The following is a 26,923-nucleotide window of genomic DNA, read 5'->3' as shown; positions in this document are numbered from 1 at the left end:
GCCACGGCAATCAGAGAAGAAAAACAAATAAAAGGAATACAAATTGGAAAAGAAGAAGTAGAACTGTCACTGTTTGCAAATGACATGATACTATACATAGTGAATACTAAAGATGCTACCAGAAAACTACTAGAGCTAATTAATGAATCTGGTAAAGTTGCAGGATACTAAATTAATGCACAGAAATCTCTTGCATTCCTATACACTAATGGTGAAAAATCTGAAAGAGAAATTAAGGAAACACTCCCATTTACCACTGCAACTAAAAGAATAAAATATCTAGGATTAAACCTACCTAGGGAGACAAAAGACCTGTTTGCAGAAAACTATAAGACACTGATGAAAGAAATTAATGATGATACCAACAGATGAAGAGATATACCGTGTTCTTGGACTGGAAGAATCAATATTGTGAAAATGACTATACTACCCAAAGCAATCTACAGATTCAATGCAATCCCTATCAAATTACCAATGGCATTTTTTACCGAACTGGAAGAAAAAAATCTTCAAATTTATATGGAGACACAAAAGACTCCGAATAGCCAAAGCGGTCTTGAGGGGAAAAAACAGAGCTGGAGGAATCAGGCTCCTGGACTTCAGACTATACTATAAAGCTACAGTAATCAAGACAATATGGTACTGGCACAAAACAAATATAGATCAATGGAACAGGATAGAAAGCCCAGAGATAAACCCATGCACCTATGGTCAACTAATCTGTGACAAAGGAGGCAAGGATATACAATGGACAAAAGACAGTCTCTTCAATAAGTCGTGCTGGGAGAACTGGACAGCTACATGTAAAAGAATGAAATTAGAACACTCCCTAACACCATATACAAAAATAAACTCAAAATGGATTAGGGACCTAAATGTAAGACTGAACACTATAAAATTCTTCGAGGAAAACATAGGAAGAACACTCTTTGACATAAATCACAGCAAGATCTTTTTTGATCCACCTCCTAGAGTAATGGAAATAAAAATAAACAAATGGGACCTAATGAAACTTAAAAGTTTTTGCACAGCAAAGTAAATTACAAACAAAACAAAAAGACAACCCTCAGAATGGGAGAAGATATTTGCAAATGAATCATCGGACAAAGGATTAATCTCCAAAATATATAAACAGCTAATGCAGCTCAATATTAAAAAAACAAACAACCCAATAGAAAAATAGGCAGAAGACCTAAATAGACATTTCTCCAAAGAAGACATGCAGATGGCCAAGAAGCACATGAAAAGCTGCTCAACATCACTAGTTATTAGGGAAATGCAAGTCAAAACTACAATGAGGTATCACCTCACACCAGTTAGAATGGGCATCATCGGAAAATCTACAAACAACAAATGCTGGAGAGGGTGTGGAGAAAAAGGAACCCTCTTGCACTGTTGGTGGGAATGTAAATTGATACAGCCACTATGGAGAACAGTATGGAGGTTCCTCAAAAAACTAAAAATAGAATTACCATATGACCCAGCAATCTGATTACTGGGCATATACCCAGAGAAAACCATAATTCTAAAAGACACATGCACCCCAATGTTCAATGCAGCGCTATTTACAATAGCCAGGACATGGAAGCAACCTAAATGCCCATCGTCAGATGAATGGATTAAGAAGATGTGATACATTTGTACAATGGAATATTACTCAGCCATAAAAAGGAATGAAATTGGGTCATTTGTAGAGACGTGGATGGATCTAGAGACTGTCATACAGATTGAAGTAAATATGTATAATGCATATATGTGGAACCTAGAAAAATGGTACAGATGAACCTGTTTGCAGGGCAGAAATGGAGACACAGATGCAGAGAATGAATGTATGGCCACCAAGGGGGGAAAGTGGTGGGGAGGGGGTGGTGTGATGAATTGGGAGATTGGGATTGACATATATACACTAATATGTATAAAATGGATAACTAATAAGAACCTGCTGTATTAAAAAATAAATAAAATATAATTCGAAAAAAAAGATCCTTCACAGCGCTACTGTTTCTGAGCTGCCTCTGTTGTTCTACACTGGGAAGATAGGGCAGCAAGACAGTGGGGTAGGTTTTATGTCCCCGGCTTTTTGGAAGAAAAGTAGCTGTAAGGATTGAATCTGAGAAGAAACAAACCATAGCCTGTTAGGCTTTGCTCTGTACAACACTGCTAAACCTCTCACTGCAATGACCCAGAAGTGTTTCCACCAATTTCATAACTTCTGAATCTAAACTACACTAACACCATCCCCAGGCCTGGCCAGACCAGCCTCTTTTCTGGCATATTTAGAATTTCTATTTTTAAAAGAATCATCTCCAGCTTCTAACTAAAACCCTTCATTTGGGTAGAAATGTATCACAAAGCACATCATATGCAGAGCATTCAAGCAGAAAAGCTATCATGTCTTCTTTGAAATCCACCAGGGAGCAAGAATTACAGAGTTTTTCCTTAGTAAATTCTGCGACCAGATAAATTAACAAAGTACAGATTACCTCCTGAGCTAAACTCTTTTCATGATAGCATAATCCAACCTTAACCTAGGATGTGCCAAGAAGTCTAACAACTCCTCCCCAGGAAAGAATGCACGTCTCCTCCCTGACTTGTGCTAAGACCATAATCTGCTGGGCACAGAGATGGAGTGCCAACACTCAGAAGAAATAAAAGGAACTGATTATAGTGGGAGCTGGAATGAGTGACCAGCCTTAGCCCACTGTGAACTCTTCCTTTCTTCAGAATATACAAATAAGTTGGGTCTGTATTAAGCCTATGGGAAGGGAGGCCTTATGGGGATTTTTATCATAACCATCATTCTCTGTGAGTCATTTTTGCTTGAATGGTTTTAAGACCTCTCAAGAAAGTTGGGTTAATAACGATGCCAATTTTTTTCCTTTTTTTTTTTTAACATCTTTATTGGAGTGTAATTGCTTTACCATGTTGTGTTAGTTTCTGCTGTATAACAAAGCGAATCAGCTATATGTATACATATATTCCCATATCCCCTCCCTCCTGCGTCTCCCTCCCACCCTCCCTATCCCACCCCTCTAGGTGGTCACAAAGCTCCAAGCTGATCTCCCTGTGCTATGCAGCTGCTTCCCACTAGCTATCTATTTTACATTCGGTGGTGTATGTATGTCAGTGCTACTCTCTCACCAAATTTTAATGTAAACAATTCTTATTGAAAGTAAAACTCTCTAATCAATTTCTTTATGTTGTTAATGGAAGACAGTTTTCAACCTTAGTCTGAGTCAAAGTAGTTGACTTAGTTTGGCTATACTACCTGTTTCTTAAACCAAAGCAGTTGTATTACTTTCACCTTTATAAAAAATCATTGCTTTTAAAAAAATTACAGAAGTTGTCTTTGCTCACTGAAAAAAAATCTAAAAAATCAAAACTATATAAAGACTGAATTTGTGAAAGTTTTAAACTCACTAGAAAATTCAAACAGTACACAATACTATATGAAATACAGAGTGAATATTCACCTTTCCCCACTTGCCCTTTCCCATATCCCCTCTCTAGGGGTAACCCAGATCTTTTGCTATGCATTCTTACAAAAGTTGGTTCATACTTTAGTTTTCTGCAACTATTTTTATTTAATAATAGATCACTAACAGCAGCCCATATCAGTGAAGACTGGTCTATCTCATTCTTTGTATATTTGCATCCCACTCCATTGTATAAACTTTTGATTTAATTGATTATACTACGGAGTATTTTGTCATTAAGTTGTCTGTATTGCTATTAAATATGGAATAAATATCATTGTCCATATGTCTTTTTACTCAGGTAGACATTACTGTTGGACAATCCCAGAAGTAGAATCGATGGTTCAAAGGGTATGCAGAATTTAAATTTTTATATATGTTGCCAAATTGTCTTTTGAAAATGTTACTAACCATACATTACCATCATTATATGGGAGTGTGCCTTTCCTCATGTACTTGCCATTCTAGATGTTATCTCTTTTTTTAATTTAATTTTTATTTTATATTGGGGTATAGTTGACTTACAATGTTTTGTTAGTTTCAGTTGTACAGAAAAGTGGTTACGTCATACATATACATATATCCATTCTTTTTCAGATTCTTTTCCCATATAGGTTATTATAGAATATTGGGTAGACTTCCCTGTGCTATACAGTAGGTCCTTATTGATTATCTATTTTATCAATCTTTTTGATGTGCTAATTCCCCATTTGGAAATCACTGAAAACGTTATCACCTTCAGAGACAAATTGCCAAATATGGAAATGTGATTTTATTTATTCCAACATTCTAAGTTTGAGAAAGATTTGGGTGCATATTTTATATACCAAAAACTAAGAGGTGGAATAAGTGACTACACTAAGGAGAACTATGCATCAGCAGCTAAGAATCCTTCCTCCCACCTGGTGGTCCCCAAATTGATAAGAATTAAAACAGTGGTGGCGATCCCCAAGTTACTTTCAAGGTTTCAGTCTTTCCATCTTTTCAAGATTGAGTGTAATGAGGTGAAATATCATAGGCTTTGAAGTCAGTTAGAACTGAGATCAAATCTCTACTCTCATTCTGAGTAAGTGAATGAATGCTCTCTTGGTTGGGTTTCTTCAAATGAAAAGTGGTGGTATTTGGGCTGATCTCAAGGCAGAGTTAACTATGTAAGGTAATAAATAATAGCTGTGATGAGCAAATGGATGAATATGACCATGTAAAAATTAAATGTCTTTTCATAGAAACAATATACCATTTTACCAAAACAATATACCAAAGTCAAAAGATAAACAATATAGAATCATTTTTAAATTGCCTTCATTCATATAATTTAGCAAAATTTTGTGAGTTTATAAGTATATACCTCTAAAAGTGGAATTTCTGGGTGAAAAAATACATGCATTTAAAACTTTATCAACATGCCAAATGATCCTGAAAATCAATTTTGCCTATTTACATTCTCAATCAACATTGAATAAGAATGTCTTTGTCCCCACACCCTGACTAATAGTGCATATTATTAACATGTTTTATCTTTTCCAGTATGATAGATTAAAAAAAAAAGTTTTTTATTGTTTTGATTTACACTTTTAGCAGTGAATAAATTTGAGCATCTTTTCATGTTTATAATTATTTTAATTTTTCTATTTTTCTGTGAATTGTCTCTTCTTAATTATCTTTGAAATGTCTATTTTTCTATTGGGTAACTTGTCCATTTTTTAGAAATCAGTTTTTAAGAGCCCTTTATAGGTTAATTCTTTCTTCTGTCTTATCTGTTGCAAATAAATTTTCATTCTATATTCTTTTGTGTTCATTTTTTTTACCATGGGAATATGCTATGTTTTAAAATTAAAATTCTAGAATATATGTAAACATATATTATATTATGATGTATCTATATCTGTGTATAATCACTTTCTTCTAATGCAAAATACACATTACCCATAATAAAGCCAGATAGGAAACATGAAACACCAAATTCCTGCCCACTGAGTGAAACTATGTTAACCCAATTTTATCTCACAGTGATCTGCAGCTCAATTTTGTATTTATATAAAGAGATTAATGAAAATGGGAATATAAGTGAACTTATACTTGGTACACAATCTCCTTCAAAGTATGGAATTCTTGGGGAAAACCATAAATTAAGCAACTACTTTGTTTTAAAAATTATAAGCACTTAATTCATCCCTGTGAATGTGTAAATAGTTTCTCATAAATTAATTTGTGGCTCATCTTAAATAAATATTTGAATTTTGACAAGACCGTTCTACAAACGAAGCCTTAACCAAAAGAAGAGATTTTGACATTGGAATTGCATGCCCAGAAAGACAAATCTGGGGTACAGCAGTGTGAGAAGACAGTGGGGAATTTTATTAGAGGAAACTTTGATGACCTTGATTCATGCCACAAAAATTGGGCTGCTGATTCCACCAGTCCTATTATGACCACTTTCAATAACTGAAAGTTACTAATGCTGTTTATTTCTGCAAACTTATTTCTGGAGAGTGCTCTAAAGGGGAAAAAAACAGGCTCTACGTTTTGATGATTTTCATTTTGGAATCAACACCCATCAGGCATCAGGCATGCAAATGTGGTTTAAAATGTTTATTAACTTCTTCGTGAGTTACAAACGTAAGTGAAACAGTCGATGTATTTACAGTAAACCTAATGGTTTAAAAACAGAAGATAGACAAAATGGTTGGCATGGATAACTGGAGAAGCTGTGGAGGAGTCCCAAGAACGGACTTGACCCAGAAAGGCTCTGGGTTCCCATCCAACTCCTATAACTATCTAATTGCATGATTTGGTCCAGTTGCTTTACTTCTTTAACCAGCTTCCTCACTGATAGAGGATAATCACACCTTCCTCATGGGACTGCTGTGAAGAAAAATTGACATAATTGCTGTGAATGTGCTCGGAATACTCTATAGTGTTAGGAAAACGTAGGAGAAAAAAATTTATGAAGCAAATTTAATTTAAACAGACATTCTGATTTATTATTTGCCTACAACAGTTGAGACCTATTGACTTAGCTCTCAAATTCTTTTATCCAAGATATTGTGAGTTCCTCTGGTTAACACATCTCAGCCTTCACCTGGTTCAGCAAGTGCTGCAGAGGGCCAGGGACCTTGAGTAAAGTTCTGTTACCCTGCAAGCCCTCGCTCTCCTCAAGGAGTTCTCCAGCAGTTCCTCCCCTCAGCTGACCTTTCCTGGTTTCACTGGGTAGACAATGGGTGGTAGGCAGGTCGGTTCCTTTTGTATGCAAAGCGTTCAGTATTCTTCCTCTTGGGTTTTCATTATTCCCTGGAGAAGTCTGATTAGCAAACTAGACTGATAGTTTATTTAGTAGTTGGAAATACTCTGTGTGCCTAATTTCTATAAAAATTGCTATGAAAAACTTTTTCATACCTGCTCAGATCCCTTTCTCATGCACATCTTTTTTTTGCTTTTATAGTCCCACCTCTTTTAAAAATAAAGAGGATAGAAGGAAAGAACCACGTAATATGTGAAGATAAAAAGTAGGAAAGGATCGAATGTGAAAGAAAAGAAGGGATGGAAATGCCCTGATCATGGTAAGGTTGCTAAATTCACTTCCTTGGAGTGTAGGCTGACTGACAACAGATGGAAGTTGGATCAGAGCTGGGGGCTCCCACCACATCTACTGGACTTCAAGGCTTCTGCCATTTCCATTACTCCAGAACACCTAGTTGGAACCTCATGGCCCTCCTCTATCTTGTGGTGACCATAATGGGATTGAATTTGATACTGGGAACAGCAATTTATGAAGGATTTTGATGAATTGGAGTGTATACTAAGGTGGAGGTCCAGCATGGTGTAGGATCTGGAAACCTCATCACATGAGCAGTAGTGGGAAGACCTGCATGTGTTTGGCCTGGAGGAGAGATAACTTATGGTGAGACATGTGGAAAGTGTGTCTCATGAAAAAAAGCAAATTTAAATTTCTAAATTTTCCCTATGTGCTCTAGAGATAAGATCAGGTATAAATAATAGAATAGCAGATTCTGGCTAAAGTACTCTTAACAAATGGTGCAGTCACAAAATGGAACTCGGTTCCCAATGAGGGAGCTAATGGCTTACTCATCAATATAATTATCCAGACAGAAGCTGGAGGACCATCTATCAGATGCTTTTTACAAACAAGCTTTTGCATTTGGTGGGAGGATAGAGAAAATAATCTCAAAATATTAAATTTTTTTTAAATTTTTACACTTAAGTCATTTAAAGGGAAACATTCATTCATGAGTCTCTGTTGAGACCTATCTTGTTTGGCTCCTTTCCATCCACTGGCTGCACATGGATGGCGTTGCCCAGGTCCTGAGCTTTTCTGGGGGTGGTTCTGAGTCCACTAGAGAGAGTCCAGGCAATCATATTCCTTTTAGTTTTTAAGAGCTCTGAATCGAAATACCAATTTTTTTGAAATTCATAAAATAAATGGTGATTTTAAGCTTTAATTCTGGCTCTGGGACCTCCTCATAAGTCTTGGCTAAGAATTTCCAGATCATGAAATAGTTTTTCCCCTGTTGCCTTTCAATAGAGGAAAGAAAAGATGAATACATTCCTCAGCTGTTTTCTTCCCTTCATGATTCCCCTGCCATCCTCTCAACCAAGGCAATTGAGGGTGAGGGCTGGGGACAGGGGTGGGGAGCGTTAAGGGTGCTCCTCCAGGGTGTTCACAGCATCACATGCTCAACTCCACAATATGCCCTGAGTCCTGGGCAAGGAAGGAATTCCCAGCATTCTTCCACCCGTTACCTGGCTTTCCTGAAACCCTTATCCTACTATAGTTTCCTCTGAGCAGCACTTCAGTGATTTACCTATTTATTATGTTTATTATTGTTCACTGCCTCTCCCAAATAGAATGTAAGCCCCATGAGGGCAAGGCCTTTGTAAACGTGCCATGTAAGTTTTGTTCCCTGAGGCATCTTACGTTCATAGAACAAATCTGTCATGGTGCAGGGTCTTCAATATTTGTCGTAAGAACCTAGTGGATGGGAATTCAGTGTTAGTTTCAAAAATCCTTTAAAGTAGGTGTGCTTTATTTCTAGAATCTTACTAGTTTTACCAGTAAATATTGTATTAGTTTGGATCCCCCAGGAAAACAGGACCAGTAGGAGTTTGAGAGACTACAGCAGTAATTCAGGTGAAAGACCATGGTGGTTCGGACCAGATGTTAGGCATGGAGGGGTCAGGAAGTGACCCGATTTTGAATGTGGAGTGTGAGAAAATGTGGAGGATGGCAGTTCAGAGCTCTGTATAAAGATCTGGGTTTGAGATACAAATTTGGAAGTTCTACATTTTCATTCAATTTGGTTAAGCATTTATTGGGCATCGTACCATTTGCTGGGCACCAACGTAGACATTTTAGGTACAGATACTCAGAATATATAGTGCCTCCCTCAGAGGTCTCATAATTAATGGGAAAAGTATACATATTAGTAAAAACTGAAATATTTAATACAAGTAGGTATAAAGATTCATGAGGATGCAGATGCAGGGATAGTTAATTAATTAATTCCACCTTTGGGAAAAGCCAGGCACTAAACAATTGAGCTGGAATTTGAAGGTTAAGGAGAATTTCCCTATATGGTCTCCAGGCAGCAGGGAAGGAATGGTAAGTACAGTTTCACATTTCATGAGGTAAATGTACTCTGGCATGCCTTAACTTGTAGCAAGTTAGTTAATTCAGTACCTGATACATTCTCCCTCATAATCTGGAAAATATAAAGAGGCAAATTCTACTATAGACCTATACATGATCATATATGAGATCAGAGGATCTCTATTCATGGGGCTTAAAAAGGACTGCCTTTCATGTAAGTTGCAAATTTATGTCTAGTTCCATAATTTTTTTTTATTTTATTTTTTTAATATTCATTTATTTTTAATGACTTATTAGAACAAATACCTATAGATATCATTATATATATGATATATAAATTAATTATACAATATATCATGTATTAATTATTAAAACATACTCTGGTAAATATTATATATTCAATATGAAACAGGAGGAAAGGGGGCAGGGCACAACCTTTAAAAGAATTACATAGCCCGAGGACACAACATAAACTGATTAGAACAAAATAGGTCCAAGATGGCGGACGAGTCTACTTCCACTAGACCTTGAGCCTCAGTATACACTCATTGTAACACATCAGCAAGCTAAGCGACACACCCACAGGTGCCACGACAGTTCCAAGGATGACCATAAAGGTCAAAAAGTGGGCGGTGGCTCAATTCCTAGAAATCCCCACCCCTTCCCCAAAATAGCTGGAATACTCCTCCCACTCATCAGCGTATGAAATTACTCACCCCTATAAAACTAACAACCCCATACCCTGGTGCTGCCCTCGCCTTCTTTTTTTTTTTTTTTTTTTTTAATTTTTTTTTATAGGTATACCTGGATTTAATTCTCACTTATACCGCTTGGTAGCTGGATAGCCTTAGGCAAGTTTCATACCTCCCTGAAATTCACTTAATTCAGTCTGTAAAATGGCATAATAACTTATTATAGCATCCTTTTAGGAATTTTAAATCAGTTCTTGAAATAAAAGTACACAATATATAGACAAGTATGGATTCCTCAATAGATGTTTGACCTTTCATTTCTCCAGTATCCCACCCGCATCAAATAAAGAAAAATACTTTTTAAAATTTACGAATATTTCATTGTTGTAAAGTTAAAGCCATAAAAATAATCAAATGGCCTACTATCATACCGTTAGAAGAAAAAAAAAAGGTGTTCATGAGAGTTCCATATTAGAATACAAGTTTTCCTTAGGCACCTGTTTATGTATGCTATTCTGCTCTTTGCAATAAATAATTAAATTTAAAAGACTTAATTCCTCACTTTTAAGACCTTATTAGTTTACAAATTACATATTGACCTATGCTAAATTTTATACCGACCCATGCTAATGAATTCAGTACAGAAAACAAAAAACACTGCACTCAAGCAAACTACATATATATATATATATATATATATATATATATATATATAACTTATATGAGAATTGCTACTCCAGCTTTCTTTTGGTTTCCATTTGCATGAAATACCTTTTTCCATCCCCTTACTTTCAGTCTGTATGTGTCTCTAGGTCTGAAGTGGGTCTCTTGTAGACAGCAAATATATGGGTCTTGTTTTTGTATCCATTCAGCCAATCTGTGTCTTTTGGTGGGAGCATTTAGTCCATTTACATTTAAGGTAATTATCGATATGTGTGTTCCCATTCCCATTTTCTTAATTGTTTGGGGTTTGTTATTGTAGGTCTTTTCCTTCTTTTGTGTTTCTTGCCTAGAGAAGTTCCTTTAGCAGTTGTTGTAGAGCTGGTTTGGTGGTGCTGAACTCTCTCAGCTTTTGCTTGTCTGTAAAGGTTTTAATTTCTCCATCAAATCTGAATGAGATCCTTGCTGGGTAGAGTAATCTTGGTTGCAGGTTTTTCTCCTTCAACACTTTCAATATGTCCTGCCACTCCCTTCTGGCTTGCAGAGTTTCTGCTGAAAGATCAGCTGTTAACCTTATGGGGATTCCCTTGTGTGTTATTTGTTGTTTTTCCCTTGCTGCTTTTAATATATTTTCTTTGTATTTAATTTTTGACAGTTTGATTAATATGTGTCTTGGCGTATTTCTCCTTGGATTTATCCTGTATGGGACTCTCTGTGCTTCCTGGACTTGATTAACTATTTCCTTTCCCATATTAGGGAAGTTTTCAACTATAATCTCTTCAAATATTTTCTCAGTCCCTTTCTTTTTCTCTTCTTCTTCTGGAACCCCTATAATTCGAATGTTGGTGCGTTTAATGTTGTCCCAGAGGTCTCTGAGACTGTCCTCAGTTCTTTTCATTCTTTTTTCTTTATTCTGCTCTGCAGTAGTTATTTCCACTATTTTATCTTCCAGGTCACTTATCCGTTCTTCTGCCTCAGTTATTCTGCTATTGATCCCATCTAGAGTACTTTTAATTTCATTTATTGTGTTGTTCATCGTTGCCTGTTTCATCTTTAGTTCTTCTAGGTCCTTGTTAACTGATTCTTGCATTTTGTCCATTCTATTGTCCATTCTATCTCCAAGATTTCGGATCAACCTTACTATCATTATTCTGAATTCTTTTTCAGGTAGACTGCCTATTTCCTCTTCATTTGTTAGGTCTGGTGGGTTTTTATCTTGCTCCTTCATCTGCTGTGTGTTTTTCTGTCTTTTCGTTTTGCTTATCTTACTGTGTTTGTGGTCTCCTTTTTTGCAGGCTGAAGGTTCGTAGTTCCTGTTGTTTTTTGTGTCTGTCCCCAGTGGCTAAGGTTGGTTCAGTGGGTTGTGTCGGCTTCCTGGTGGAGGGTACTAGTGCCTGTGTTCTGGTGGATGAGGCTGGATCTTGTCTTTCTGGTGGGCAGGTCCACGTCTGGTGGTGTGTTTTGGGGTGTCTGTAGACTTATTATGATTTTGGGCAGCCTCTCTGCTAATGGGTGGGGTTGTGTTCGTGTCTTGCTAGTTGTTTGGCATAGGATGTCCAGCACTGTAGCTTGCTGGTCGTTGAGTGAAGCTGGGTGCTGGCGTTGAGATGGAGATCTCTCGGAGATTTTTGCTGTTTGATATTATGTGCAGCTGGGAGGCCTCTTGTGGACCAGTGTCCTGAAGTTGGCTCTCCCACCTCAGAGGCACAGCACTGACTCCTGGCTGCAGCACCAAGAGCCTTTCATCCACAGGGCTCCTTAATTTGGGATGATTCGTTGACTATTCAGGTATTCCACAGATGCAGGGTATATCAAGTTGATTGTGGAGCTTTAATCCGCTGCTTCTGAGGCTGCTGGGAGAGATTTCCCTTTCTCTTCTTTGTTCTCACAGCTCCCAGGGGCTCAGCTTTGGATTTGGCCCCGCCTGTGCGTGTAGGTCGCCGGAGGGCGTCTGTTCTTTGCTCAGACAGGACGGGGTTAAAGGAGCCGCTGATTCGGAGGCTCTGGCTCACTCAGGCCGGGGGGGGGGGGGGGGGGGGGGTAGGGAGGGTCACGGAGTGTGGGGCGGGCCTGCAGCGGCAGAGGCCGGCGTGACGTTGCAGCCTGAGGCGCGCCGCGCGATCTCCCGGGCGAGTTGTCCCTGGATCCCGGGACCCTGGCAGTGGCGGGCTGCACAGGCTCCCCGGAAGGGCGTGTGGCTAGTGACCTGTGTTCGCACACAGGCCTCCTGGTGGCGGCAGCAGCGGCCTTAGCATCTCATGTCTGTCTCTGGGCTCCGCACTTTTAGCCGCGGCTCGCGCCCGTCCCTGGAGCTCTCTCAAGCAGCGTTCTTAATCCCCTCTCCTCGTGCACCAGGAAACAAAGAGGGACGTAAAAGTCTCTTGCCTCTTCGGCAGGTCCAGACTTTTCCCCGGACTCTCTCCCGGCTAGCCGCGGTGCACTAACGCCCTGCAGGCTGTGTTCACGCCGCCAACCTCCCCATAATTTTTTATATTAACCAATGTTTTCTGTGCATGATGACCTTTCTCCCAAAGACAGAGCAGTCAGCTTCCCTGTCTCACAGAATGAAGGCTCCAGGTGAACCCAGAGGAAGAAAGAAGGTAATCTTTCTTTGCTAAGCATGGCCCTGAAATCATCTCAGGGTATAAACAATAGAACTTAGAAAATATTTTGTGAGTCCCTCTGGCACCTGCTAGAAGATTCTCTGAGCTTGAGGGTGAGGGGGGCGGGCAAGAATGAGAAGGCACAGAAGGGGTATAAAGAGAGAATTTGGCAGTGTCAGAGTCTGAAAGGCCAAATTGGAAGTTCATCTCAGAAGGAGTGGAGTCAGCATTCGTGGTCTCCAGTGCTGCCCTTTCAGCCAGCTTGGCAGTACTGACCACCCAGCAGGTGTTCTGCCTGCCTGTGCCCTAATCTCTCTCTATGTGGGCAATTCCCCTTTTAAAAACTCCAGACATTGGTAAGCACTCCTACTGCTCTAGCAAAGCATGGAACCCCAGAAATCAAGGGATTAGGGGTGGTTCTTAGGGAAAGGAAGCCTCATTATAGTTGAGTGGGATACAGCTAGAGCAGGACCAGTTCAAGATCAACACCCATCCTGCCTCCTGCCTCAGGATGGGACAGTGTGGTCCACACCCCTACTAGAATCTTTCCCCCTCCTTTCATTCTGGGTGTCTTTGCCTTGAACAGTTGGGTTGTTGAGCCACAGCTGAGCACCAGAAAAGACTCTAAGGAACAGAATTTTCCACTTCTTGGATTCCTTTAAAAAGAAGGGTATCTTATGTGACATCTGCTGCCCGAAGTCTTTGGTACTATGCTCCTTCCCAAGTCTTGGCATACCTGTGCTATTTTCCATGCCCTGGGGATTTTTTATTCTAGTGCTAAGAAGCTTGGTTTCTTTAAGTTGTTGCTTAAACATTTCTCTCCGGGTATAAATTTGGCTTTGTGTCTGGGAACCCTGTAAAAAAAATGTCATTTAGTAAGCCGAATCTGTTAAATAAATGACGTTACAACTGGCTGTCAGTAATAAAGTAAATAGTAAAAAGATAGCATGATGGGCTGCTCTGTCAGACCTCAGACAACCTGGAACTGGACTTTTGAACTTTCTACTTAGAAAAGCATGTGGTGACTGGGAGTTTGATGCTTTAACAAAATGACAGGCTTATGCAGAACGATACTGACTTTCTGAAGCACTTTGACAGCTTCTTCTCTCACTTTCTTTTCACTGCAGTGGAATGAGGTGGGCAGGCCCGTATTTGACAGATGTCCAGCGCAAGACATTTAAAAACCACGTTCCCTAGGTCACACACAAGTACAGTTCTCAGGCCGAGGTCTGTGTCTGGACACCCTGCTTCCCTGTGCTCCAGTTTCTGGACATACCCCTATTCTAACATGCCTCGTGTCCTTGGTAAATTACTTCATCTCTCTTGCCTCTGTTTTCTAACCTCTGAAGTAAGGTCCTTTAACTATCTTTTCACCATGCCCCAGGGAGCAGGAGTTTGGAAATTGGTTGCAGGTGTAAAGAGGCAAAGTTTGGTTTGCCAGTTACGTTTTCCAAGCTGTCTTGTCCGTTTCCCCCCGTCCCTACCCCCCCCCCGCCCCCATTCCAGCAGAAAGCTAACCTTTCTGTAAGCGTTCCCTTGAATTTGTTGATTGCATTTAGGTTCTTTTAGGTCCTGCCTTCTTTTTGGGAACAGGGGTGGGCGGAGAGGAAGGAAGTGTCCTGCAACTACCAATATTTTCCTCTAGGAGGAGCCGCGCAGCCCAGATGAGAGTGACACGCACCAACTCCAACTCCTCGCCGGGGAACGCTTCATCCCAGTTCCGCGGAGTGCTCGGTCCGAACTGCGCTCGGCGCCTCCCCAGCGGGTCTCGAACCAGCCGCCCTGAGCTCCCGCTTCCCCTGGCTGCGGCAGCCTGGGTCCCGAGGGCGGCGGGCCGGGCGCGGCGTGACCCCTAGTGAACGGCGCCCGCCGGTTCTCACCCCTCCCCTCCCCTCCCATCCTCCCTTCCCGTTTCACCCCTCCCCTCCCCCTCCCCAAGCCTGACAGCCCGGGAGCTGCCAAGCAGGGCGCAGCCATGGGAAGAGGAGGCGGTCTAGGGAGCGGCGGCGGCGGCAGCAGCGGCGGCTGCTGCAGCAGCGGCGGCGGCGGCGGCTGCTGCTGCTGAGCCGAGGCAGCGGCGAGGACCCCGGGCTGGGGCCGCGCAGGCCGGAGGGCCCCGCGCCCTCGGCCCCAGCGCGGCCGCGAACCGCTCTGTCTCTCCGGAGGCGAGGCTCGGAGGTACTGGAAGGGAGCTCCGGAATCGGGCTCTGATTTTCCCCATGTTGTGTCGGGGGGCCTGGGAGTGGAGCCTGGGACGCCAGTTGTTTATGAAAGTGGGGATCTGTCTTATGTATTTACACGGATAATTTTTGTCCTGGTGACTTGGGGGTTGGCACTGCTCCCCTCCTCTTCACCAAGAAGTTGTTTTCTGCTGGTGGGTAGTTGTAACCCGATCCACGCTCTGAATGTGTGCGTGTGTGTATGTGTAAGTGGGTGGGGGCGTCAGGGAGTTGGGGGTGACAGGCGAACCATCCCACGCTGGCGCCTGCTCCCACCCGCGTTTGCGGTGCCTGGAGGGGCTTCCTCCGAAGCCAGTTTTGTTAAAGTCTTAGAAGTTTTGCTACTGTTTCTGTTTGACATCATCAGCCAGCCGGGCTGGGGCAGGAACTGCTGAGGCTTCGCTGCTAAGCGGGGAGAGGTCCCTAGCTGCGCCGCGGGAGGAGAGGGGAGGTTGTTCGGCTGTGCGCCTCTACGCCGCGCGCTCCTTCCCAAAGCGCACCACCCTTGCGCGTTTCTGCGGACTGCAGCCGCGCATTGGCACCAGCGGAGCTGGGGTCAGTTAGAGTCACGGCCACCAGTCCCCATGAGCTGGGGTGGGTGGAGATCGTGGCGAGCCGAACTCCTCCAGCCCTGAACACACTCGTGGTTATGAAATCAACCAGGCTTAAAGTTTTGACAGAATTGCGCGAGGCAAGAGAGCCGCGCGGGTGAGTGGGGTAGCGACGGGTCTGGGGAGAAGACTCCGGCGGCGCGCAGAGGGTGCTGGGCAGGGCCACCCACTTGCGGGTGCACAGGGAAGTCTGTTTTGGGGTAAGTGCTTTATATATGAGCCTGAGCGGGGGGTACGCCTGCTGGGGTCATGCTGTGGGAGTGGGTGGCCCGGTGCAGGGTCAGTGGGCTGAATGGGTGTACGTTCGCGCGGTGTGTGTGCGCGCGGTGTGTGTGCGCGCGTGTGTGCGCCTGGGGGGGCGTGTCGGAGTCTGAGCCAGTAGGGTGTGCAGGGGGGTTGGGGGGAGGAGGCCAGAGAGGTGCCGCCCGCCTGTTTGTGCCGCCGGGAGACCTTGGAAGGGACGGGGAAAGGTAACAGGAGGCCAGAGGGTTGGGAAGTCTCAGGAGTTTCTGTACAGGATTTAAGTACCACGGACTTTAAAATACTAATCCCTTTGCCTTCGAAAGTCTGGAGGTGGAGGTTTCTGGAGCTCTCAGGAGACCTGCATAGGAGGACGGAGGGTCTAGGAGACGTGTTAATGTGTGGGTTCCGAAGCCCGGCGACGCGGACCCAGGTTGGATCCGTGGATCTGAGATTCCCAGGGTACTGTTGTGCACAGCCTCTGGGGTGTTTAGACTCCCTGGTGTGTGTGCCTGGGAAGGCACTCATCTTTCCTCACCTGAGCAGGTGGTGTCATCCTGGAAGTCCTCCTCTCTGGGGTGCCAGGGTATAGACCTTGGAGGTCTATAGTATTGAAACATTTCCAGAAATTAAAATGCTGGATAGGAACGAAATAAAAAAAATGATTTAGTAGACAGAATTGTTGGTTCCATCTTTTCTGTGATTGAGGATTCTTCTTCCTTTTGAGAAAAACAAAGCTCAGTGTTCCCAGATTAGATTTCAAGGGGTCTGGCCATTCGTGATTTCCCTTCAGATGGACTTTAGATGGAGCTGGAAGGATGTGTTTTAAGTCCAGAGACCACTGGAAAACTTCATTCGTAGCTTAAGTATGTCCCATCTCTCATCTTCTTCCACCCTCGTAAACTTTTTGCTTCACATGAGTCTAAGGAAAGTTGGCGAGTCAACATTCAGCTTTTCTTTTGGAGTAAATATATCACAGTGAAATTATAGCTTGGGTCTCCTGAATGGCATGGAAAACCAACACTTAATGGGCAGAGGTGTGAAATGAAAATCTATAAATGCGTTGACAAAGCGACGGCACAAGTGCATTTTTTTCCAAACTGAGCATAACTTTGTCTTGCAAATATTTGTTCTAGGCAGAGTTTGGGGCTGTGTTTTTGATTGTTAGTTTTTAGACAGCAGACTTCGCATCATAAACCTCTTAAAAATGGATTCTAGATGTCTTTTCTGTGCTATCTCTGGTGCCTGTGTTAACAGATGTATACGGTGCTTGGTAACCTATGGAATTGTGTTGAGTATCTTGTTAGCTCAAGACAAAATGTTTATAGCATAATGTAATAAATGAGCCCTAGCTGCACTCTGCTTCTAATCGCGTGAAGCACCCCAGCATGGAAACAAATCTTGAAGTTGGTCCAACTTGGTGAGCCTTTTTGGCTATCTGCTGGTAAGCGTTGTTAATGTAAAGATAAATCTGAGTGATACACTGAGAATGTGGCACAGCAAATTGTTTAGCTCAGAAAAAAGGCATGGGTTATATTTTTTAAATCTGCTAATCTTAAGCTTCTCTGGTCATTCCACTGGTAAATTGCACAATTCTGGAGATTTGGTTTACTTTCAGGGAAGACATTTTTTAAAAGTATGTCAATAATGAAAATAACTTCTATTTTTTAGTGTGTTCACATGCGTCCATACAAACCGTCCCTTTTTCTTCTTAAAAAAGAAAACCCTGGGCTTCCCTGGTGGTGCAGTGGTTGGGAGTCCGCCTGCCGATGCAGGGGACACGGGTTCGTGCCCTGGTCCGGGAGGACCCCACATGCCGCGGAGCGGCTGGGCCTGTGAGCCATGGCCGCTGAGCCTGCACGTCCGGAGCCTGTGCTCCGTAATGGGAGAGGCCACAATGGTGAGAGGCCCACATACCACACAATAAATAAATAAATAAATAAAAAGAAAACCCTATAATATCTGTGGTAGTGACAAATAATATGAGTATTCAAATCACGTAATCACTTTCTGAATCTTGAATTGATAAGAACTGAAGTTCGGTAAGGCTGAAGTCAGACCTTGGCTAATTGGGTAAACAAGGCAACACAGGATGCCTTTTTGGCAAGTGATTTTTTTTCAACCCGGGGCAATATAATGGAAACAATATACTCAATAACATGGTTGATTAGTATGATCACCGACTTTATAGGTAACTCCCTACTGGGGCAAGAACTTCCACTTCAGTAGCCCTCCATGTTAGTGGGCCAGCTTACCTCTCCCTGGAAATAATCAGATGGAAATCCTGCTGCCTCACTAGCCAGTCCATTCTAGGGGAGATTTATGTTTAGAGAGTTCTGCCTGTACTGAATCAACACTTTCTTCTGCTCACTGGCCTAGTATTAAGTTGCTGGAACCACACACAATGAATCTAATCTCTCTTCCCTTTAAGTGCTGTATTGGAAAACAAACAGTATGCTCCTTCTTCCTGAATTCTTTTTTGCCTGTTCTTGGAGCTGTTCCTCACCCACTGTGGGGTGCCACCCTTTTCTGCCCTGACCAGGATGCCTCGAGTCCACATTCTCTCCATCCCTCCTAATGTACGTCATTGAAAACAGAGATGTGAAATCCTTAGTCCTGGACTTTCTATATCTGTTAAGTCAGCTTAATATTCATGAGCTGTTTTAGCCATCTCATTACACTGTTCACTAATTTCAAACCTGTAAACAACTCATTCTTTTCAGATTATTAATCATCCACAGTCAAAACATTATGATGATAGTTTCAAAACATTTGTTCATGCCTGAACTCCCAATAAATCTGTGGAAAGTATAATACTGTGCAGGTAAATAGAATTCTACATGCAGTGAAGACAGCTACCTAATTTCTTACTATCAAGGAATACCAAGCCCCAGAACAGCAGAAGTAGAATGTTCTGAAGACAAGCAAATTGCAACTGCATGTTACAGACAGGTAGAGACTACATTGCGAGGTATTCTTTTCATGGAACTCATTGTGTCTGCTTCCATGAGCATGAGTCAGTACTAGCAATCAGCATTTATTGAAGGCTTGTTCTATCCAAGTCCTAGACACTATGCCATCTGGCCATAAATGAGGTGAAAGTACATCAGACAGAAACGCTTCTTCAGGAAACTGGGATTTAAGGTGTCCATACAGGACATGAACTGAGTCAACAACCTCATCTTCCTCTGGAGGTAAATGCTTGCCAATGCCGCAGGGAAGTCTAGAGCAGGTGTATCTGGCCATCAGCCCTAAGGGAGTTCCCTGATGCTCCTCACTTACCAAGTCCTCTCCTTGGAGTAAGGAAGCAAAGCTGGTATATACAGGACACACGGGAGAGGGTGTGCTTCAAAGGCAACCACTTTGGGACCCATCAGAGCTCAGTTTGAGTCTGAGCTTTACCACCAACATGCAAATTAACTCCTCTGAGACTCACTTTTCTCCTCTGTGAGAATTCTAAGGCCTACCGCCTGGGGCTGAGGCATTTCCACACAAAGTCTGTAGCATTTATGGCCTGTACTTCGCATTAGACACCTATCTGTTATGATTGATTTCTCTTTTGTGTATCCATCTGAGGCTTCTTGACTAAATTATGAGTTTCCCAGCTGAGAATCTGACACAGATGAGAATCTTCTGTCTTCCTGCAGGAAATGGTTATGGTTGACGATGATGACAGTGTTGTTTATTTCAGCAAGTCTGGATGTGAAAGAAATGACCCTTTCTTCTTGGCAAAGAGAGAAAACCAACCTGTGATATAGACTGACATCTGGGCCTATCAGAAGGCCCTACCGTGTGCACAGACCTTCAGTCAGGACAAGGGGCCAATGAGAGTCTTGTGCTCTTAGATGAAATTGTCCGTGCTGTCCCCCTCGCGCGCACGTGTGTGTGTGTGTGTGTGTGTGTGTGTGTGTGTGTGTTTGTGTGGGTGTTTGCTAGACCCACTGATAAGTATTTGGACATATAAGTTCTAAACCAAAGTTCAACTTTGATATAAGAAACCTGCAAGTTAGGATGGCGTCATGTGAAATAATAGTAAACTAGGGTGTCAGGAAACCTGGGTCCCCTCTAAGCTCTGCCTCTAACAGGCTTTGTAATTGTTGCAAACTACTGAATTTCTTGGGTTTCATATTTCTTACACATTAATAACAAATAAACAACAACAAAAAAAGAGGAGTAAACAAGATGACCTCTTAGGATTCTTTTCAGGGCTATGTTTGAATCCATCAAATTATTGAATTTCTCTCTTCTCTCAGCTCTTTTGGGGCTTTGCTTGAATGTCTGCGGGAACACCTATTTCATTCATTTCCAGTTTCATGGTCTTTTTACATATCTGTCTTCCTTGCTAGGCTGTGGGTTTTTCAAGAGCAGAAAATAAATTTTATTCATTTTTATATTTTTCCACTCTGCTGAATGCTGTAAACATAGCATTACAGCATGTGGGAAGAGTGTTAGTTGAATTAATGTGGGCTGCTTTGGACAGTCAAGCTATAATTTATATCACTTATTTAACAATACGCAACAATTTTGAATATAAGCATCAGGAAATAGTGTTTGCTGATTCTTTTCCCTTACCATTAATTTTTTTTTTAATCAATGAAGTAAAACAGATAAAAATGTAATCACATCTGTGCTTCCAGCTCCCATTCTAAACAGTAACAGCTCATCATGGTCTGAAGCAGGAGGTCTTTCTGAAGTAGTTGCTTTTCTTTTGTTGTTGTTTTTGCTTTGAGCTAAAGAAAATTCCATGATGAGTACCAGACCCTTAAAAGAAGGATGACAGAGAGGGTCATTGTTTAGTCTCGACTTCTTTGTTGGGTGTTTCTCACTACCTTTTAATATAGGTAAATGAAGCCTTAGGTCAGGCACAAATTTCACTTACTAATGATTCATAGGAAGGCAGTGATTTCTGTCAGAAATTGTTGGGCTGTGTGATTAGCATCTCAACTTACCTTCAAATATTCCATTCCAAAATCAGTAGATAATTTCTTCTACAGAGTCCTTAAAACTTCCAGATGTGTTTACTGCTCTGATTAGGGCTTGCGTCTTCTGTTATTGACTAGACTTCAGTCAGTTTTCTTTAGAAGAATATCATTATAATCCCAGTGAATTATTATTCTTATATTGTGAATTCGTTTAAACATAAGTCTATCCCCCAGCTGGCTGGGCTTCTAAGTGGAAAGTGTATCCTAGGGAAAACACTCACTTCATGGAGATTTGGCGCCGGTGGTAGAAAGCACCCTGATAAATCCCTCAGTCAGCAGTAGAACCAAAAGGGCTTGCAAATTGAACAGGTGCTTTGATGTATTTATCTATGGTGGACAGCCTGCTATGCTAGACATTTGCTATAATAACTCCTTGATTGTATCCTCAGTTGTTTATCGAATGAAACATTTAAAGTAGTATATAATTAAAAACCTTAAAAGAGGCATCCCTCTTTGTTCCTTTATTTTATTAGAAATATGATAGTCACTGGTACAAAGAAAAGCTCTCTTTTTTTTCTTGTTTAAAAAATGTACTTTATCATAGTAAGCATCACATCCATCTTTTTTTATCTTTGAGTGGCCATATAAAAAAAAAAGTAGAGTGAGACCATTACAAAGCAGAGTCTTACATAGTTCTCTCCCCATGCTCATTAAAATAGAAGGTGCTACCATGATGCAGAAAACAGCTCATCTCAAGTTTGATGACGGCTGATGAGTCTTCAGTCAGACTGCCAATTTTGATTGCTATCGGTCAGGAAATCAGCCTTTGTCCTTGGTCAGGATGATGGCATATGATCCTGCTTCACCCTATCAGCTGCTTCTTTGGACATCTTCAAGCTATGTTATTGTTATCCCAGAAAACCTCACTTTGGTAAAGCAAAGTAAAGAAGAGCCTTGAAAAGCATATGTGAAGGAGAAATGAAAAGATTCCTAAAGACAAAACCTCTACAGTGGCTTCTTCCCAAAGGAGTAGAAGAAAATACTAGAATCCCTGGACAAGATGATGATGACTGAAGAAAAGACACCATTTTTATACCTAGCAAGTCTGAAATATTAAAGAAAGAGCAGCAAAATGAAGAGGAAGGATTTCTTTCCTATCAGCAGTCAGTGTAGCATCTTATTTCCAATAGGGACATTGGCAAAACAGTACTCTGCTTGTCATAGAATAAACATTCAATAAATATTTTATTAATGACGTTAGTATGTAGTAAAACACAGAGAGAAATTGAATTGTTGACAAGAAGTATGTGGAGAGTTGAGGACAAAGGGACGTGGATAGGATCAGGTGATAACTGGGATCTCAGCTCGTAATGCAAATTTGGTATATTTCTCCTTAGATTAGTGATGGCACCCAAACCTGATGGCCAGCTTCCCAAAGTGGATCTTGTTCAGGGCCTTGGAAACATCTAGAAATTTTTAATATCTGAAGCAAGACGGAGACATTTTGAATTTTTCTGTAGGACTCAGTAGGACTGGGGAGACACATCCAGTTTGCCAGCTCAGCATTCCATTGAAGGGGTATCCTGTAACCTCCTTTCTCATTGCAAAGTCCAGAGTTTTTCTTTACACCTTCATGATTCCACTGGACCCTTTCCTGCTTGAACTCCTAATTTGTGGATGAAAATTTGGTGAGGTGGGATTTCTATAACTTTGGGAATTCTCTATCTTTGATATACATTTTATTTAAAAAAAATACTTTTGACTGTGGGAAATTTTACATAAACAAAGTAAAGAAAATAGTATTTTGAGCCTCAGGTACCCATTACTCAGCTTCCAGAGTCATCAATATTTTGCTAATCTTCTTTCATCTTTCCACTGTGCCCCTGAGTATTTTAAAGCAGTCTCAGACATCTTGTCCTTTCCTTTTGTAGATGTAAATATTATACTTTAGGATGCATATCTAACAAGTAAGCCTCCTATTTTTAATAACTGCATGGTCTGTATTTTATGGAGGATAGAGAGAGAATACTTTATGAAAGGACATTATCCTCTTCAGGCCTGACTCTGTGATATGATGGAGGTGTGATTGTATGTGTGTGTGTGTGTGTGTGTGTGTGTGTACACACATTTATACACATACGCATCCATGTAGGACTGGTCCTCTTTTGTAATTCAGGCCCCAGCTCAAATGTCACCTTCTCAAAAGGACTTCTCTGACCCCTAGCTAGAGTAACCTTTCCCCAACTAGGTCATGCTATTGTATAACCCTGTTTTAGTTTCTTCACAGCACTTACCACTATCTAATATTATCTTATTTATTAATTTATTTTTCCTTTTTTTGTCCATCTCCACCAACAAAAATGTAAGCTCCCTAATAGTAGTGACCTTTTCTGTTCACTTTATATCCCATAGAAAATCCTTTGTAAGTTTTGGTTGAATGAATGCATTTTAAGTAGTTAATGGAAGTTTTGTTAGCATTCTTCCAAAAATTTATTTTCCTTCCACATGTCCAAAAATGCATGACTTTCATGTGCCAATTCGTAGTGTATTTATAATTTGGTGAGATTTCCTCATGGTATGGAGTGAGGGACCAAAGATAATCCAGGATAGTTGTAATCTCTCTCCATAAATGACCTTAGACTGATATATTCAAGAGCCACTTCACTTGATCAGCAAATATAGTTATGAGTAGCATCTCGGTTTGGATTTCTCCCAGAAGAAAGCCATAACACAAGGATTCAGGTAAAAGTTTATTTGAGAAAGTGAAAAAAGGAAGCGAAAGGAGCCAATAAAGGGTGTGTTATGAAGCAAGTTACCGTCATTGGCAACTGGAGTTTGTCATCTTCCTGGAGAGATTTTGGGAGCCCAGGCAAAACACACACCTAAGCCTTCTCACCCAAGGTTGAAAGAGTTGGAATAATTTACCCACCAACTTCCATCAGTCACTAATTCCTGGTCACTAACATTCAGGAGGGCAAAGCAATCTGGAGATGCAAGAGAGAACCTTCAGGCAGAGAAATACAGGTGCTGGCCGTTAGAAATTAGGCAGTGTGCCCTATTAGGGGTGAGAGGGCATGGTTGGGGAAGGGACAGGCATCTTGCACTGGATAACACAATATGATTTTTTTAAATAAATTTTTATTTCTCCACTTGCCCATCCCCTCTCCTTGGTGCCTTTTGATGGGCATGCAGTCTTTGGCAAAACTGTATTATGAAACATGCATGGTATATTTCTTAGTAAGCTGGATTAACTGTCAGCCTTGGATCTGTGGAACATTTTCAGAGCCTAACTAATAATTGTAAAACCTGTTATCTTGATATACACATACATTGACCGGAAAGCTCATCAGAAAGTTACCCCATGCTCTAATAATAAAGTTTTGATCCAGGGCCCAATTATAGGCTTGGAAGCAAAGCACCTCTATAGAGCAGGCATTGATGTTGTGTAATCATTCAAATATTTTATTATTTTATAATGTGCTTAAGTCTGGATAGTTAACATCCATTTCTCAGTCTTTCCATAGTTACTATCCTTTTTTTTTTTTTTTTACATATTCCATGAGGGATATGGAATATTCAGTGAAATCTTTGACTGATCTTTATACTTTCAATAGCCCAAATGAAAATTACCCTTGGTTGCCTTGGAACTTGGGGCATAAAATTCAGAAGAAATTTTTTTAAATTATTCAAGCTTTGACTCTGGGAAGATAAACAACATGGATATGTAGGCTAACCAATGCTTAAATTCCTCTAACCTCTAATTCTAAATTCAGAAAAGAATAGGCTTTAAGGTTTTTGTTAATTTTTGCTTTGATTACAAGTTGTTGGAAGCTTAGAGTTAGTATCTAATAACACAATCTATGTAAAACACAAATTATTGGCTCAGAATGAGATCTAACTTCTAAGAAGATACAAAGAAACAATCATGTAAAAATGGTCTTTGTTTTCTTAGAAGGAATAAACAGGGATTGACTGAAAGGTAATCCCTTCAGATTCTAATGTTTAAAGCATTGCACATTTTTAAAGGAGAAAAAGCATTACCTTTCAGATCACATGTATGAAACTGTTTACTTAAATGGCTACCTTAGGTTGGCATGGTTTTAAATCATGACCTTTAATCAAATGGTCAAAGGACCATTTGACCTTTGACCTTTGTGTTTGTGATACAGGCACAATCTGTTAATGCAGATTTACAAACTGTGCTCCAGCAAGCCCCCTCAGGGCTCTTGGGGTGTCCAGAGCAGAGGGCCAAGCTGGCTGCACTGCATGCTTCCCACCCGCAGAGTGCCGTGCCTTCATCTGTTGTATATACAACACTTTTGAGAACGTTTAAGTTGAAGGAACAGCCTCTGTTCTTTAAAAAAGCAGGCAAACAAAAATATTTAAACCGTTATATATTTCCTTATTTTGTTTAGACTGCTTTTCTGACCACTTCTCTTTAGGAAGTACTTCTTCTCTTTAGGAAGCCCTTGGATTTCTAGAGGAAAAACTAGCTGTTCTATGTCACATTAGCTTTTCTATGTCTAACTTCAGATTTACTTCCGTAACAGTGAGATTGTAAGCTCCTACAGGGCAAAGGACTGTGTATTCTTTACTCGGTGGGCACTCAATAGTTTGCTTCACCAATAACTGTTGTATGGGCAACATTAAGGAAGTGCTTACTATTACCAGGGGCTATTCCAAGGCCTTTTTTCATGTTATGTTATTTAATCCCACACAAAACCCCCATGAGCCACCTGATTCTGCATTTGGTGAAACTATGACATAGGGAAGTTAAATTTATGCAAGGACCCACAGCTGTAAGTAGCACGGTCAAGATTCAAACACAGCTCTTCCTAATTCCGAATGTGGCCAACTCCCATGCTTCTAGCCACTGCCTATGTGGTGGTTTTAAAAATATGTCCACAAATTCTTTGATACTCTTCCCATCAAGAGGTGGAGTCCAGGTTTCCCTCCCTCGGAGTGGGGGCTGGACTTCGTGACTAACGAACAGAATAATGTAGAAGTGAAGATGTGCAACTTCAGAGACTAAATCATTCAGAGACACTGTGGCTTCTGTCTTGCTTGCTCTGTCTTTTGGACCGTTCACGCTGGGGGAAACCAACAGCCATGTTTTGAGCTGCCCTATGGAGAGGCCCACCCGGAAAGAAAGTGAGGGAGTCCCATGGCCAGTGTGGAATGAAGAGCTCAGGCCCCCAACCCAACAGCCAATGTGAAACCGAAGCCTCTTGACAGCAGCCACCATAGGAGTGACCTTGGAGGTGGAGCCTTCAGCACCAGTCCAACCTCAGAATGACTGCAGTCCCCTCCCCGCCAACAACTTGACTGCAACCTTGTGAAAGACCCTGAGCCAGCGAAGCCTCTTCTAGGTCCCTGCCCCTAGACTGTAAGATAATAAATGCTTGTTGTTTGAAACCGCTAAATTTTGAGCTAACTTGTCATGCAGTAATAGATAGCTAAGGCAGCCTAACACTGCCTTGATCATTAAAAAAATAAATTGTCTTCATTTTATTAAATCTTAAATTTTGAAATATTGATCCAGCAAGGAGAAATTTTCCAGAAAAAGAACAGTTGCCAAATGTGAGTAGTAAAATATTAATGCCCCGTCAACATAATAGTTATAATGACTTCCCTGGGATTTGGGATTTTGTAATTCAAAGGACAGCTGCCTTAAAAGTCCATGATTTAAAAGGAAGGGTATTAATAATAACCACATTGTTGAAGAGAGCATTTTGAACTTTTAAAAAATTCTTGTGGGAAAACTCAGGAAGTATTTTGTTTCGTAAGTTATCACTCAAAATCTTAAATTGTCAGGAGCACGCTTGCACTGTACATTATTTAAAGAGAGATATAAAACAAAGTTGAATTTTAACCTCTTCCCTAGTGATTTCA

At 41.1% G+C, this 26,923-nt stretch overlaps 1 protein-coding gene across 5 annotated transcripts in view; it reads left to right on the top strand.

Annotated features, from left to right (window-relative positions):
• The first annotated feature begins 6,915 nt into the window (after positions 1-6,915).
• The window catches only part of GHR (growth hormone receptor), a 283,086-nt gene continuing 263,078 nt past the window's right edge, over positions 6,916-26,923 (top strand). Inside the window, exons 1-4 of one of the 5 annotated variants that reach the window (XM_049708182.1) lie at positions 6,916-7,377; positions 12,971-13,036; positions 14,167-14,266; positions 14,685-15,217. The gene's annotated coding sequence lies outside the window, so the exon portion shown is untranslated. Of the gene's footprint in view, positions 7,378-12,923; positions 13,037-14,166; positions 14,267-14,684; positions 15,218-26,923 lie in introns of those variants that run through there. The other 4 variants (XM_049708184.1, XM_049708185.1, XM_049708183.1 and 1 more) reach the window with 4 other exon arrangements.

The sequence above is a fragment of the Orcinus orca genome, chromosome 3, assembly GCF_937001465.1.
Source record: "Orcinus orca chromosome 3, mOrcOrc1.1, whole genome shotgun sequence".
NCBI lineage: Eukaryota > Metazoa > Chordata > Mammalia > Artiodactyla > Delphinidae > Orcinus > Orcinus orca.
This window is presented reverse-complemented; position numbering and strand designations above follow the sequence as displayed.